Here is a 13148-nt window from a genome sequence, read left to right on the forward strand (position 1 = left end):
CTTTCAAAGGTTAGATGAGGTGCAGTCCAGCACCCATGCAAGTGCTCAGCCTACTAAGAGGGATTGAGGACAAGGGAACAGAAACTGATGAGTTTAAAGACAGTTTGAAGATGATCTGTGTCAGTTTCACCTCAGCAGCATTGCTCTGAAGTCTCATTCATGGTGATTCTCTTTTATACTGTACTTGACACTAGTCAGGTTTCTGCTCTCTTCATGAATCTTCTCTTTGCATGAGAACATAAGCTCTCATGAAATGCTCTCATAAGTAGAAAAGCTTCCTTGAGGTGTGATGCCTGGATCCTGAGTTTGATGCATTATAAGCTGATGCCTTGAAAACTAAAACCCTTAAACACATGCTCTCTGCATATGAATCCCCACCCAGGAACTGACTAATGTTTCCAGCATTTTGTGGTTTTTATAGGAGATGTTGCCCGATTGGAATTTCCAAAAGTGATAATTTCCAGCAACGTGTGGCAAATGCATTCCCCACCCTTGGCATTCTGTGTTACTTAAGGATTGGTTCACAGAACCTCCATGCAATGTGCCCTGACTGTCTCTACAGGTACATTTCCGTAACACACTGTCACATGCTGTAAACTGTTCCCCCCACACACACAAATGGAAAGGTGAAGCTTTGAAGCAAGTATCCCCTTGATTATGGCATCTCAAAAATGCTTCAGCAAGTGGGAGAATTGCAACTAAGAAAGCCATTGCAGAATCCTGTTTTATACATTGTGTTTCTCTGTGCAAAGTTGTCACTAAGGACCATTGGAGCACATTGTGTAAAGGCTGTAAAGCTTATTCCATGGGTAGGCAAACTAAGGCCCAGGGGGCCAGATCCAGACCAATCGCCTTCTAAATCCGGCCCACAGATGGTCCGGGAATCAGCATGTTTTTACATTAGTAGAATGTGTCCTTTTATTTAAAATGCGTCTCTGGGTTATTTGTGGGGCCTGCTGGTGTTTTTATCTGAGTAGAATGTGTGCTTTTATTTAAAATGCATCTCTGGGTTATTTGTGGGGCATAGGAATTCCTTCATTTCCCCCCCCCCAAAAAAAAATATAGTCCGGCCCCCTACAAGGTCTGAGGGACAGTGGACTGGCCACCTGCTGAAAAAGTTTGCTGACCTTTGGGTTTCTGGGTCTTTGGACCATAATAAAGAATGTGTATTCCGTAGAATAAGCAACAGTATCTTATTTCTAAAGGTCCAATAAGTCAGTTTTTACACAAAAGAATAAATGGACCGGAATCAGACATAAGAAATGGCAACATTCAGAAACCAATTTGACAATTTTTCTATCCCCCCAAAACATTCTATTGTTGATCTGAAAGTTGTCATTCAGCCACACAGGAATTTAAGATGGTAAACTGTTTAATTAGAACTTATGGGAAAATTTGATTCTTGCTGTTTAAGGTTGAATTGAAATTATTGTTTCATATTTCAAGGATACATTAATTAGCACAACAGAACAATTCCAGCTTTGTTATCAGATTGTATTTTATGAATTCTGCCTCATTTTTTCTCTGTACCCAAACAAGTTGTTTAGATCTGATTTTTCTGTGTGTACATTTGCTAAATTAGCTTCCACAAATTATCCATGAGTATTTGTTACTATTCCACTGCTTGCCACACCAGAGGACAGAACTTGATGGAATGTATCTGAGTTGTGGTGTGTGGGGGTTTTTGTTTTTTTGTTTTTGGCCCTCCCCTCAATCACTCCATCATCCATTAACTTTTTTTGTTTTGCCCTGAGTATGTGTCTATGCATTTTTGAACCTGCACATACATGCCTTTAAATTTTTTTAAGGACATGCAAAAGGATTATCATTACCAGCCTTACAAGCCAGTTATCATGATTTACAACAAGCAAAATGGGGACTTGTGTACTTTGGGAAATGCCAATACCCATTTCCATCTATTTTTAAATTGTTTTTCATAACAATTTACATGAGAATTCAAGAGTGATAAAAAGATATTGCACAAGATCAACATATGCAATGTGATTAGTCTCCCAGGTAACCCCCAGCATTTACTGTGTGGAGATATTGCGAACATGCAACTTCTAAACTGGGTGTGCTTTTGGTATGTGACAATGAATGGAAATAGGTATGTTTCATTTGGCATTGGAAACAAGGCAGCTATGTTGGGCTTGAGTGATGGGCAAATGGAAGTGTGGTTGTGTGGCAATGGAGGCCACCCACCAAAATCTCTCTCACTCATGACAAACCAAATGCACACACACAAATGTGCTAATGAGCTTCCACATCAGAAGTGAATGGAGATGCATAATGAATTATTTTTCCCTTTTGGAAATCCAGATTAAATGTTTAAGTATGGACTGGTGCTTTGATGATGACAGTATTGTCTGGACCCTGTAGAAGGTTTGCACATATGAGTGGCACCGATTCCACAATAAACTTCTCTCTGGAAGCACCTTTCATCTCTCTGTGTGTATCTATCAATGCCAACTGACTATAACGCTTCATGTCAATTTAGGGAAACCAATCCAGCTGCCTGGGAGAAAAGTGATGGGAGAGAATAAAGGCAAGTTAAGTGGCTGCCCCTAAATATTTGTTTATCATGAGTTGTTTCAACTCCCTAGCAAAGCTCTCAATGCAGCTAATACAATGAGTAAAAAAATAATTCACTCAATAAAGCCCTTTTAAGTAGCACAACAAGGAAAAGGAGCATTTTTTAAAAAAATAAAATAAGCCATAGTCCAGAGGGAGGGAAACAAAAATGTTTGAAAGCTTGCTGAAACAGAAATAAAGAGGAAGGTAAATGAAACTCAAAGGACAAGAAGCCTAACATCCTGGACACTGTAACGAAGGATCTTTTCTTCTTCTGCATTGTTGTTATTATTATACAAACTCAAACCAAGACAAAATAAAATCACAGCAGCAAAAGAAGCCAGCTGCCCCCCATACCCTGCAAATTAACACCAGTATTTCCCAGCTTCATTGTTCCCAACTTCTCACACTTTAGACAGTGACAGGACACACAAAGGGGGACCTCCTGCTGAACTCCATGGATTGGGTTGTTTGCGAGGAGAGATGGTGCACCCATAAGGTATCCTGGTTCTAAGACTTTAAGGGTGATAACCTGAAGCAGCACTTTGAATTGTGCCCTGAAACAGACCGACAGCTATTGGAGAAGAATCTGCTGCACCCCAAACAGCTGGATTTTGCATGAGTTGGAATATTCCACATAACCTCTTCTCATAGAGAACATTGGGCTGCAATCCTCACTTTCTACATGATGGGGCAGATCGTGGTCTAAGGGCTATGCCACCATCTTGGACAATGCCACCATCAGCATCTGAGCAATAGCAGCAAGTTCAGAGACTTGTTGATATTGGACACCCCTCTTAGAGTATGTCAAAAGCTCAGCTATATATTGTATGACATGAACACTTGATTGATTGCAAAGATACCCTTTCCAAAGAAGCCTATCTTCCTTTACTAATGAATAGATTAGGGCTCCCCCTCTCCACCCTTTTACTGACCCTTCTTCTGAAGCTTTAGAACAACTTGTCATATAGACATTTACCAGGTGAAGCTTTTCTTAGCACAGAGATTGAGAACTGAGATAAGCTAAATTTCTCAGGCTATTGTTGAAGGCAGGAGAGCAGGACTGAACCTAACAATTCTGCAGTCATAAACCTATTAAAGGCACAAGGCTTCTGTCCATTAAAAAAGCTTACTAAATTGGAGCTGGCCATTAAGGGCCCAACAGTCCCTATTGTTTTACAAAATGCAGCTGCAGAGATGCAAAACATAAGCCAAAGATCAGCACACAATTTTCTTTTAGCACTTTCCTCTCATGTTGTTTGTCTGCTAAAAATGGCCATGTGTCTTCTGAGATGAATTTGCTGTCATGCTTTGGACCTCAAACTTAAATGAAGCAAATGGCAGGCCAAAATTGAGTACTCTCGCCACCATGCTACCCTTCTATGCCAACATCCCTTGGCAGTACGAGGGGTAGTGCATATGTACAACCTTTGAGATACCACCGGGGGAGACAGAGAATCATTTGGACCTCCCATATTTCCCTGTTCTGCTCTCTACCCATTAATGTCACCTGCCAATATTCTCCACTCAAGCGCTCAACACACACTTTACTAACAGAAGGAATGAGAGTGGGTTCAATGACTGATATGGGAACATCTGCAGCTGCAGCATTGCTGAAAATGTAGCATTTCTGTAGGTGTGGACTTGTTCAGGCCCTTGAACTTCCTGAAGACTGAGAGCTCCTCCAGGCTACCTGTTCACTCAGCATTTATCCTGATCTGCTTTCGCAAAGTTTACCCAGTGGTTCGATTGTGTCTGATCCATATTGAGCATTCATTTTGATTTGTTTACTGGGCAGTAATATGACGTTGAACATTCATTCTGCATGCACTCTGATTTGCTTGTGGGTATTTATACTCCCTGTTAGTCATTAATTCACCCAACATTTTTCAATGTTTTCCCTGCAAAAGATAGACAGTCTGGAAGCACTCCTAGTGAGGCATCACCCCTTATGCAATTACACAAGAGGAGAGCGTGGGGGGCACTCCTTGGCCCCACTTGTGGCATCACTGTCACCACTCCCACAGGTCTCCATGTGTTGGCGGCTGTAGAAGGCAGCATGCCTCTGAATGCCAGTTGTTGGACTCAGGTCCTGATTTCAAGCTTCTCACAGACATCTGGTTGGTCACCACAAGAACAGCTGGACTAGATGGGCCACTGGTCTCATCTATCAGGGCAAATCTTGCCTTCCTGCGAAATTCTGCCAAGGAGAGCTTACTTGACATGTGCAGGATTACAGTATGATTTTAAACCCTGGAAGATCAGCCTTCAAAATCCTGCAGGAGCCTACATGGGTGGAACAAGATCCTGCTGCAGAGGTAAATCCTCCAACATGGATGGGGGGGGGGACAACAGCCAAGATGGGGAGGATGGTGGACCCCTGCTCTCTCCCCTCGTGTGATGTTAACTGTGTGTAGGGAAACACTTGAAGACATCTTGGGAGATCTGATATAAGAGTAGACTGTAAGCATAATGGAAAAATAAAATGCATGTTTGCAATTTACTCAACACTTTGAAAATTATGGGGTTTTCTAACAATCTTTTATCTCATTCATCCTTCAGATGAGACCAGTGAGTAAAGTTGCCAATATTTTCTCTGGCAGGCATCTTCAAACATGGCTACGTGCCAGATAATTGTCAAAAACCTTGGCAGCTCATTTATTCTTTTCAAACGTGCTGCCAGCCTACTTCCTGAGATAGGACGCTAGTTGAGAGGGGAGGAGGGAAAACCACCTGAAAACGCAGGCTTTTGAGTTCCCAGTAGAGGGCACTCTCTCTTTCTCACCCTCTGGTTCTCCAGGGAGCTCACAGCAAGAAGCGAGCGCCCCCTAGACTCCGGGAGGCGCACGGCAAGTCACAGCTGCTTGCTGCCCGCCTCTCGCCCGGATCACCTCTGAGCTCAGCGTTGCGGTGCCAGAGAGCGCGAGAGGGAAAGCAGCGGAGCATCGCGCGCCGGCCTCCCGTCTCTTGCGGCGCGTGCGCCCTTGGGCACAGGCCGTCGCTCCTGGGGTTGGCCTCCTGCAGAGCTCGGGAGCCTCCGTCGAGCTGCGGTGACATTGGAGGAAGGAGGCAAAAAGAGAGGAGGCGGAGACTCGGCTGGCGGGAGGCGGCGCTACCGAAGGGAAGGAACGCGCGCGCCTCGCTTTGCGCCTCTGGCTTGTGCGAGCAGCTGCAGCGAAGCAGCGCCCTCGACTCGGCGCGGAGGCTCTGAGGCGCGCTGGCGGTGGCCGCCCGGCTGGCTGGCTGGCAGGAGAGCGCGGAAGCCCGCTGAGTCTCGCCCCCGCTGCTTTCCCTTGCAGCTCCTCTCTCCCGCTTGGCCAGGGGTTGGCGAGGAGCTGCGGACTATAAATAGCAGAGGCTACGGAGTCCTTGCGTGCCACAGCCTGGAGACGGACGCAGGCGGGCAGGCGGGCGAGCGGCGCCTTCGCGGGGAGGCAGCGCAGGTAAAAACAAACTCAGACCTGTCCCTCTTTCGCCGGGGCGGTTTCCTGAGGGAGAGAGGGCGCCTTGGGCAAGCGCGGGTGGGCGACTGCTGCGGCCGCCGCCGCCGGGGGGCTAGTCTGAGGCGAAAGTCGCCTCCGTTTTCCCACCCCGCTTCTCGAGCCCCTTTCAAGTTTCTTCCTGTTGCAGTTTCGCCGGGAGGCGGGCGGGAAACACAAGTCCGAAGAGGCGGGCGTTGCAGGCAGGGAAGGTACGGGGGCAGGTGCGAGACCCCGAAGCAGGCGAGCGAGGGCGAAAGGAGCCGGTGTCGAGAGTCGCGGGGCTGGCAGTGGCTCCGTTGCCTGGCGCGCGCGAGGAGAAGAGAGGCGCTCCGGGGCTGCTGCTGCTGCGACTGGGACCCTCGAGACGGGCTTTGCCTTACCTGCCCTTTCCGCGAGAACCGTGTTTGGAGTTGTTTTCTCCTCCTCTGCGAGGCGGGAGAACTATTTTTAAAAAGGCAGTGATGGGGGTGGTGGTTGGGGGCGCAAAGAGAGACCCTTCTCGTCCTCCTGGTCTTTCTGCTGCGTGCATTTTTCTCTGCCTTATTGAGGAGAGAGATGTCTGTCGCTGGGTACCAAGCGAGGCGTCTGCCCGGAAAGATGAGGCGGGATTGCAGTGAATGAGGGTTGCAGGCAGGCAGACTGGCTGGCTGCTGCTGCTGCAGCGATAGAGACCCTGTTAGTTTAAAGGAAGGCAGAGGATGATCGCCGTTTTGGTTGTCGCCTTGCCATCAAGAACGCCGGATCTTCCATCCTGGCGGCGGCGGCTGATCCTTGGAGATGCATTGGAAACGTGGCATTCCGGGTGGTTTGGGCACCGAAGAGAGAAAGAGCTCGCTCTCAGAGCAAGTGCGGATGCTACCCTGAACACACACACACTGTGTTAAGGAGATTTAAAAAGAACTTCTCAGCATTAGGAGAAGTGGGCGTTAGGAGGAACACCGAGCTCGTTGCGGTTCCTGCTGGGGAATCTCTCTTAGTTGCGAGGAGGAGAGCAGTTCCGAAATCCGTGGTACAGAGTTTTTGCTGGCCCACACTTATCGGAAATCTGGAGCAAATTTAAGTAAGGGGGAGGGGGAAGAGCGTGGCTTTCTAGAACAAATATTGGTCAGAAAAGTTAGAAGAGGCACTTTGTGTATGCGTGTGTGTGTGTGTATAGAGAGAGAGAGAGAGGTTCCTCGTCTTCTTTTAATTAGGCTCAAATGAAAGTGCGTTCATCAGACTCCTTAAAATGCAAATGAAGCTCAGATGTATTGGCTAGAGTATACTCTAAATATTAGAGAATTTTGAGGGTTGGTTTTTTTTGTTTTGTTTTTTGAGAAAAGCTATTAAGTGCAGTGCCATCTGGCACATCCCTCTGTATTCTTCTCTCTTTGGAAAGCGTTCACACTTGTTAATGATACAGCTAAATATGTACACTGAGGTTTAATTGAACCTAGATTGCTTCATGGGGTGTTGAATTTTGCACTGGTTAATGGACTTGGTGTTCATTGTATTTAAATACCATGATTTTGTTCTGAAAGTTCTTGTGCTGAAATATTGACTTAATAGCCTGCAGTGTTTTTGTGGTTTTATATATTCCTCTCCTCTGAGCTAAAAGGCTGTCTCCTTTGGAGAGGTGGTGGGAGATACCCAACCACACTGGCTCAGCTGTTCTACAATCTAGATGATAATCACCTGGAGGTAACAGAGACTCTCTTTTTTAAAAATGGCACCAATTGTTAGTGGGGTTTAATTTTCAGGAAAGCGCACACACAAACACACGGCTCTATTAAGTATTAAGGCAATACCTATGTTTGATCAGCAACACTGCATTGGCCTCCTTTTCTTTTTACTTAGGATGTTATATAACTGGTTTCTTATATATATTCATTTGTCAACATGGAATGGCCCAAATTAGTACAACTAGATGCATACAAAAATGTGCAGGATTGGAGCCAATGTCATCTTGCATTGAATTCAAGGGGGGATTACTCACAGTGCATCAAATTAAGCATGCATGGAAGTCTTTATAGGATTTGGGGGCTTTAAATTATTGATGTGCTTCTGGGTTTGCTTCTGGAATCTAAGGAATCACATGTGATTTATGCATAGGACTCCTGCTCCATGGTTAGTCATTATCTGGATGCAAGAATTCCACTTGTGCAGTACCCCTGTGGGTAGATGTTGCAATGCCTAAGAGAAAAGAAAGCAAGGTTTCTTAGTTCTGGCCATATGGTTTGGGTAGATACATTGACAAATTTTTGCTCTTTAGCACACTTCCACTACTGCAGCATAAACTGGAAGCAGGCAACTTGGTAGGTGCAGAGGTTCACAGTAGTAATGATGATGTACACATATTTAAAATGTGGATCCTTTTAAAATGTTACTTAAATTTTATTTTTTAAGAAGCGGTGTTACAGTTGCTAGGGTGTAGACGAATCAGAATGGATTAAAATGGGCAGTAAAGATAGCCAATGATATGGAAAGCAAGCCCTGTGATGAATACTGAGGGAGGCCATGATACAGCGGAGGGCTTAGGCTATGTGCACCTTAGCAGCTTAAAATGCAACGATGCCATTTCTCCCACTGCGTTTCAAGTTTTGTTTGCATGTTGCTGTACACACCAGAGAGGTGGCAGGGATGACTTCACCTGATGCACATTACCTGTCTAGTTACCCTGCGCCTTCAGCCTCCTATTAATGAGGCTCTCATCTGCGGGTGTTCAATGGCTGTCTCAAATGTGCACACCTCGGCTTTACTGCGAAGTGAACGTGGCTTACATTTTCCAAATCTGATGGAAGTTGGTTCAGGGGGGGGGGGGAGCACCAAGCAACAGTATTCCTCAGGAAACTGCGGGATAGACGGGAGCTGTGGCTAACGCGAGCAGTGGGAGTGCTTTGGAATAAATGGCAATGTGTACACTGCCAAAAGTTGGTTTTCTGATGTCCCAAAGGGCAGGACTACATCACATGGGCTTAAGTTAGAGGAGGTAGATATTGCCTGAACATTAGGTGAAGATTCTTGAGGGTAGGAGCAGTTTGGCAATGGAACCACTTCTTTTTCATTGTAAGTCACTTTGAGTTGCCTTGAGCAAGAAAATGCCACCACCAGATTTAATAGTAACAATCATGTATCTAGAGATGTGTTGGACTCTCCTCTGCTGGAGGTCTACCAGTAGAGTCAGGGCACCTGTCTGTTGCAGATGCTGTAGTTCTCGATTTCCTATATTGAGCAGTGTTTGTGTGTACACAAAGCTCCCCTTCAATTTTATGATGGTGAAGTTTTTCACTGATTTTACTTCAGTGTAATTTGTGTTCTGCAACTATTGATATTAAGAGGTGTGTTTAAACTTTCATTATTATTGTTTTTAAAAAGCACCTGCGTTTCTCCATTTGAGACTACATCCAGGGGTGGCTCCAAATGAAGCAAACTTTTCATGCAGAATATCATTCTAAATAATCACCTTGGTTTTTTTTTCTTGAGAAAAGGATGTTGCATTTAAATGAAAGTGGATACATACAGTTCTATACAGTTATTGGCTGCACTGAAGGAACTGAGCCTTGTGAGACAATGGACTGAAGATATTTCTACTTGGGGTAATAAAGGATTCTGAACACCCTGGAACTCAGTCGTTTTGGCTCCCAAACGCTGCAAACCCGGAAGTGATTGTTCTGGTTTGCGAACATTCTTTTGGAACCCAAACGTCTGATGGGGCTTCTGATTGGCTGCAGGAACTTCCTGCAGCCAATCAGAAGCTGCGATTTGGTTTTCGAATGTTTTGGAAGTCTTCTGGAATGGATTCCGGATTCCATTTGACTTCCAAGGTATAACTGTACAGCTTAATGCAGGCATAGGCGAACTCGGTCCTCCAGATGTTTTGGGACTACAACTCCCATCATCCCTGACCACTGGTACTGTTAGCTAGGGATGATGGGAGTTGTAGTCCCAAAACATCTGGAGGACCGAGTTTGCCTGTACCTGGCTTAATTCCTAGCAAGTGTGCTGAGGTTGCAACCTCAACCTTTCACATGCTAGTTATACCATGTGTGCGGATGTTATTACTTAAAGGTATAAAGCAATTTCTCTGTCCCATTAGCCATTTATCATACAAACATGTTTATGCTGTGTTTGTGAAAAAATGTCAGAGTTCAATGGATTGTGGAATGCCATGTTCATGAGATTTTTTTTCTAGGGTGACATTTCCTTGGACTGTTAAGACCTTATTAAATTATCCTTTTGCCATAAAGCAAGAGAAAAGGTGCTTTGGGGCTTAATTTAAATTGGGGCACCACCCTGGGTTTTGTTTGTGGCCCCACAGCTTTGTCCTGCAGTGTGTGAAGTGAGGGTTTCTCCCTTTATCCCCAGGCTGATTTTTTCTCTGATTTCAATTGTGATTAGCATTAAAAGCCCCAAAGATCTGGAGAAACCAAATTTACATGCAGAGCCTCTTTTCCTCCAGTGAAGCAAACGTAACATGCAGATAATTCTGTATTTTGCTTAAGTGGAATTTTCTTTAAATATAAAACTTCTATTATATTAGTGCTGTAAATATTCAGATACTCCAGCTTTTTGTCATATTCAGAAATGCATATAGTCAGTTTAACCTGTCTCATGTTGGCTTTTGCTCCACAAACCCAGAAAATTGGAAGCTTAGGCTAATGTCATAACAGATGTGCCTTGTGATCAACAAATTTTGTTTGATTACAACTTGGCCTCCATGCACCTGCACTTCCCCCCTGTCTTTCAGGTTCAAATCCAGGTGGGGAAGGCAGAGTGCTTGGGACCAGCAAAATATGCCCCCTTGTCCTAGTTCTGCATTGCCTTAGGAAGCACTTGACCCTTACTCCATTTCTACAAGGATCCTCCTGTGAGTCTTCCCATGCCTATTTGTTGCTTACATCAGTAGCTGCCAGGATGTGTTAAAGTCTGGAAGATGGGGGGTATCTCTGTTGCATTGGGGGCAAGACTGGTACTGTGGACAGTGACTTGGGATGTGATGCATGTAGCTCTGTTTCCTACCAGCATTGCAATTGGTGATTGTACCCAGTGCTATTTTTCTAGAAAATGAGCTGCCAGAACTCACCATGAACACCTCCCTTATTCTCTTGGAATGGCAATGACAACCACCTGAGAGGTACCAGAACTGAGTTCCGGCTGAAAAAAAGCCCTAGTTCTACCAGTAGTGAAAAATTTCAAAGCTAGTTTTGAAAGTAACTCACTTCTTTCATAGATTTTTTTTTTTTAAGTCTTCAAGCAAAGGTGTATCTTGGCAGCGTGGAGGTGATGAACGTACTGACTTTAAATAGGAATAGGCTGCCTAATTATTTATATTTCAGTACATTTGTAGGCCAGTGCCTCTTCCCCTGTAAAAAAAAAAAGACTCTCTCAGGAATTCACATAGAATATCAAGTTAAAGAAAAATTTAGCTCAAAAATCTTAGCCCATAACCCATGCACAGTTTCTGTTGCAAAGCGGTCTTGGGAGGGTGAAATTTAAAGCAAAGAAGCACTTTCCACATCACTTCATTTCATCTGTGACACCAGACCACTTAGCCCATTTTACCCTCACAAAGCATTTCAAATTCAAAAGCAACCCTCGATGCTTTGTAACGTGCCTACTGGTGGAAATCTCACCGTGAGAATGAATCCCATTTTCCTATTTATTGAACATAGCTGTTTTCATTCCAGGGGCTTGGGTTTGCTAATTATTATTCCCCATGCCTTCAGTTCCCTGGCCAACAAACAGATAGTTTGAGTGAGGGTGTCACATACAGTTTCCAAACAATGTACAATCTCTGGTTTTGGTGAGTTTCTAGAACGGAATGGTAAAGTTGAAGGGGTGATGTAGTAGTTAGAATGTTGGACCAGGACCTGAAAGATTCCTAAGCCAGGTTTACTTTGGGCCAGTCATAGATCCTCAGCCTAACTTATCTCACAGGATTCTTTTGTAATCTATACATTTCCTGAGCAAGGGTGCATAATAATGGGTTGCTATAGCAATTAACACATTGTTGTTTTGCAATGATATAAATTTATGGTGATGTAAGTTACATGTGCTTTGAGACCTAGCATTATATTTGCATATGTACAGGGTGTGTATGTGAAGTGAGAAACTAAAGTTAATTGATTTCTCATTGATCCTCTTGGCATTTGCCGGAACACCAAGTGAAGGTGCTTCCACAATGGACATTTTCTTTTGAAATGCCATCATTTGCTTATGTAAGTATTATGGAAAATCCAGATGTTGTTTCTGCCAGGCAGCCTCAGCAGCTGCTCCTGCCTCTTCTTCCTCCATCCTTCCCTCCCTCCCTCCTTCTGCCCCCCCAGTTATTTAATTAACAAATTTATGCACAACTTAATCAACAAAAACCACCAAATGAGGTACATAAAACAATGTAAAATATTTTTTTAAATACATATAAAATCAAACATTTAAAAACAACTAGAAATCACAAGCATATTTGTTAAAGTTACCCATATGGATAGGCTTAACTAAAACTTTTTAGCAGATGCCAAAAATAATACAGTGGCATTGCAACTTGCACTTATTCTACATTTGCAATTGCAACATTATGTGGGTGGGGTGGGGGGAATGAATAAATGGAGAGCAGGGAAAGACCACTGTTCCCTGCTCTCCATTCATTTCCCCACGAGTCATGCATCCAGTGGGTTTTCCTTGCTTACTGGCCTCTGTAACCTTCCCAGAGCCCAATAAGAAGCCCTCTGCCTCCTTGGGGGGATGGTGGTTCTGGAGGTTCCTGACTTTGCATGATTTTGCCTTTGTGCATGGACCCTTGGAACCGAACCCTTGCATAAGTGGTGGGCGAGCTATACAGAGAAGGTACTTGCCTAAAATTAATGGGCTAGTAGGTGTTGCTGGCCACATGACCCTGAAGCTGTACGCCGGCTCCCTCGGCCAATAAAGCGAGATGAGCACCGCAACCCCAGAGTCGATCACAACTGGACCTAATGGTCAAGGATCCTTTACCTTTAGGTGTTGCTACACTGAAGGATCAGTTCCTTGTGAGTGTGGAGCAAACACATGTAGCACTTATAAAAGTGTCAGTTCTGTAGATGGAAGCAGTAGAGTGGGCTTTATCATCTAATAGTAACACCT

The 13148-nt window shown here is 44.5% G+C and overlaps 1 protein-coding gene across 2 annotated transcripts in view; it reads left to right on the top strand.

Moving 5' to 3' along the window:
* Positions 1 to 5891: 5891 nt before the first annotated feature.
* The window catches only part of INPP4B (inositol polyphosphate-4-phosphatase type II B), a gene marked incomplete at its 5' end in the record, with an annotated part of 263750 nt that continues 256493 nt past the window's right edge, over positions 5892 to 13148 (top strand). The window contains one exon of one of the 2 annotated variants that reach the window (XM_081021869.1): positions 5892 to 6014. Of the gene's footprint in view, positions 6015 to 6887; positions 7114 to 13148 lie in introns of those variants that run through there. The other variant, XM_081021870.1, reaches the window with a different exon arrangement.

The sequence above is a fragment of the Podarcis pityusensis genome (genome assembly GCF_964106645.2).
Source record: "Podarcis pityusensis genome assembly, chromosome: 9".
Taxonomy (NCBI): domain Eukaryota; kingdom Metazoa; phylum Chordata; class Lepidosauria; order Squamata; family Lacertidae; genus Podarcis; species Podarcis pityusensis.